Here is a 4,203-nt window from a genome sequence, read left to right on the forward strand (position 1 = left end):
TGGCCACCTGATGTGAAGAACTGACTCATTGGAAAAGACCCTGATGCTGGGAAAGATTGAAGGCGGGAGTTGAAGGGGATGACAGAGGATGAGATGGTTGAATGGCATCACCAACTCAATGGATATCAGTTTGAGTAAACTCCAGGAGTTGGTGATGGACAGGGAGGCCTGACGTACAGCTGTCTGGGGGTTGCAAAGAGTCGGACATGACTGAGTGACTGAACTGATTGCTTTGCCAGTTATCCAGCCTGTCTATTTTACACAGATGAAACTGAGATCTAGAGAGGTGAATAATTTTCCCTGAAAACAGAAAAACTGTCATGAAGCTGCAACCAATATATTTAGTCTATCCACTCTATTAGCTCTTGTCAAATTCTTCAGAGCAATTTGTGGAGATAAATATCACATGTTATGTATATAAAGAAGCTGAAATGGACCAGGAATGTATGTCCTCAGCCTTCCTTTTGTCTGGAAAAAATTTAGCCAAAGAATAAGCTAAATCACAGAAATGAGAAAATGCAGAAGCAAAGAACAATAGTCCAATAAGACTGATAAAGTTTAGTCATTAAACACAGTCAAGGACTTTTAGCTCCTTCTCAAGGGCTATAGACAATATTCTGAGCCATGTCTTGTGAGCTGTCTTTTAGAGACTGAAACTCCCACCAAGTGGAAGAAGTTAACTACACAGTGACCAGATTGTAGCCATGAAATAAGCTGCAGAAGTTATGAAAATTTGCCTCAAGGGAAAGGGAACAAACTCACCTTAGAACGGAAGATTAACTGTACTTAGAAAACAATCAAGATGATGCCAGTCAGACCACCAATGACCAATTTCAAGATGACTGTCAGAGCTAACAGTGCTGTTTCTACATCTTAGCCCCCTTCCTATAAAAGGTCCTGCCCACTGATTGTCAGTGATGTGGGAGCTGGCCTTTGGAGAGATCCTCTCCTACCCCCATCCCTTGCCCCATTGCTGGCATCCAAAATAAAACAAACTTTGCTTTCCACCAACTTTGTCTCTATTGGCTTTTGAGCAGCAAGCTGGTGGACCCCACTTTCAGTTACAAAACCACAGCTGTGATGTATGTCAAATTACATAAGAAGAATCCCTAGAGATTAATACTGTTTTTGAATATGTGTGATGACAGTAAAACCTGTAGCTGTGATTTAATGTATTGGAAATGAACGCCCCTCAGTAATGGGTCATGGGCTTCTCTAGTGACTCAGTAAAGAATCTGTCTCCAATGCAGGAGACCCGGGTTTGATCCCTGGGTTGGGAAGATCCCCTGGAGAAGGAAATGGCAATCCACTCCAGTATTCTTGCCTGGAGAATTCCATGGACAGGGGGACCTGGCAGGCTACAGGCCATGGGGTCGCAAAGAGTTGCATACAGCTGTGTGACTAACTTTCACTTTCAGTAATGAGTTATAAACTCAGACTACACAGATAACTTACTCATGACCTAGATGACAACAGAGGTGTTGCAAGTGTTTTTAGAAACCTATTTCAAAACAGATATTTGAGGAAAGGGGAGGAAAGTGTCTCAAGTTCCACTTGTACAACCAGTTTCCATAGATGAAAAGAACATTACTGTTCTGCTCATATTCCAGGTCAACTTCTCTGTTTCGCATTTGCATCCCTTTCCTTATCTGGTACACATTCCTCCCCACCCGCTTCTCTTTTACGCATTCTGACATACCGGAACGAAGCAGGATGCCATCTCTGCCAGTTCTTGGGGCAATTCTCTATCTCTGTGCTGTTTCTTTCAGCGTCTTTTCCTGTCTGCACTCTTTCTTCAGGGTATGTACACCTCTCCCCAGCCTAAGCTCATCAAGCTAGTGCACTTAGAGTGCTTTCTCTTCCTTGTCAGGTGTTTTCGTCAATGCCATTCTTTACCTCTGACTTTCTTTTCAGCTTTCTGAAATAAGGATGCTCTGAAATTACACCAGCAAATAATCGAGTGAACCCTCAATTTTCCCATCTATTCATCTAATAATATATTTCTTTTTTAAGCATTTTATAAATTTGGAGTAGTGCCCAAAGCACTCATGTTCAGAAAGTTTAAAGAATATCTATGTGGCAAATACTCATAACTTCAGCCAAGGTCAGAAACAACACTGCCAGCACTTCCAAAGCCCCTGATCATGTGCTTTTTTTTGACCACAGTCCTATCTTGTCCTCTAGAAGAAAGCATTGTATTTGTGTTTGAAATAGCAATTTCCTTTCTTCTTCTACTACTTTTATTTCCTATGTATGTATCTTTAAAAATACAGTTTAATTTTGCCTGTACTTGAATTTTTTTTTATCTAAATAGAATCACACTGAGCATATCTTTTATAACTTAAACTAATATCAGGTTTATGAAATCCATTCATCTTGCTACAATATGCATGTTTTTCAACCTGTTTTCCCCAGTGACTACATAGGGCATAACCCCTTGGCTGGATCAGGGATAGCATGTAGCAGCAATGAAAAATTAAATTTATATTACTTAACTTTTTGAGTTGTATGTTACAACTTAGCCTATCCCAACAGATCCACAACCAGTTAGTCTCTGCTAGTTTGGAATTCATACAATGTATTTGTACTCATTGTTTACCTTAGAAGTTCCAAATTGCATGACAAACATAAAAAAGTCCAATCTTATTGAACACCTTTTAGTTATCTGTTGAACATTTGACAATTTATAACACTTCCTAATTATGTTATTGATGTGTCACAAGGTTGGCATGGCCTCAGGAAAATGGTGAAGAGAAACTCCGATTTCTTAAAGAAAGAGACAGTACTGACTGCAAACTATCATTGGAATGAAATAGGGATCAGCTCACAATGAGAAGCTATGTAAGATCTGACTCAAGCAAGTTCACAGCAGCACAATCTTGGGGGAGCAGCTGCCTTTCCACTGGGACCCTCAAAGTTGGGAGTGTATCTATGAGCTTCTGAGGTCCTTCGGCAGAGGAAAGAGTGATGTAATGAGCCTCATTACTAGATAGAGCAGTTGAGTGATACTTTCCCTGGAGGACCATGCTAAACTAACATTTCTAACATCAGCAGCTGTCATTAGGAGTATTCACTGAAACACCAGCAGCAGCCACCAGACAAACTGTTAAGCAATGACGAATTCTGTTCAGATGTTAATTTCTTATAAGTAGTGAGAATAGAGGCAATTCCCTGGCAGTCTAGTGTTTAGGACTCCCGTGCTCTCACTGCAGAAGGCACAGTTTCCATCTCTGGTGAGGGAACTAAGATCTTGCAAGTTATATGGCCAAAAAGAGAGAGAGAAAAATCAGAATGCAAACACAGAGATTCAGCATCATTACTATTGAGCAGCAGAGAAGGGATGTGAACTGATCTACAGGATTACTAAGGATAGATGTTGAAACTCATTTCATTAGCTTTCTATGTAGTTTTCCTTTTTGCCAAAACAGAGGAAGAGGTAGACCAATCTCTAACCAATTTTCCCATACATTAATGTCAATTAAAGATCACCGATAGAATAAAGAACTTCCATTTGATTTCCCCTTTTTCTCTCAGTGGTCTAATTTCCTCCTTTATTGGCCTCATTTATCATGGTCTAATCAACCTATTCATGCAGACAGCAGCCAGCCCTTCTTCTCAAGGTGCATGGCCACTGGGTACAGCCTGCCCAAGTGCCTGGTGACTTGTTCTCAGGATAGGTTCATTGAATCCTACCGATCTCACAGACCTTTATATGTTCCTGATTAATATCAAGGCTTCCTTCTCATTTCTCTGCCTGGTGCAAACCCTGCACCTGCCCCTACCCCCACTGCAGCTTCTCCAGCAAAGGCTTCAGTCTTCTGAGGTCACCCACCTGCTCCTCTCTTTTGTGTACATTTCAGCTGTCTCCATGGAGCAGCCTGAGACCGGTGTCCTCATGCAAAAGTCTGGAGCCATGGACCTGCAGGCTATACAGATTCCTTCCCTGTCTCATCCACGCTGTCTTAGCTGTGTACCAGAGAGACCTGTCCACGTGTGAACACCTACACACATTCCAAGTCTCAGTTTAAGGATCACCTACTCTGTGGTGCCTCCCTTGGAACAATTTCTTTTCATTTTCTTATGTTCCTTGATCAATGAAAACTTTTTGTGTAGTTCTGTTTCCCCTGTAGAATTGTAAGTACTTTGAAGGCAGGACGGGGGAGCCTGGTGGGCTGCTGTCTATGGGGTCGCACAGAGTCGGAC

Source organism: Bison bison, unplaced genomic scaffold (genome assembly GCF_000754665.1).
Source record: "Bison bison bison isolate TAMUID 2011002044 unplaced genomic scaffold, Bison_UMD1.0 scf7180017864117, whole genome shotgun sequence".
In the NCBI taxonomy this organism is placed as follows: domain Eukaryota; kingdom Metazoa; phylum Chordata; class Mammalia; order Artiodactyla; family Bovidae; genus Bison; species Bison bison.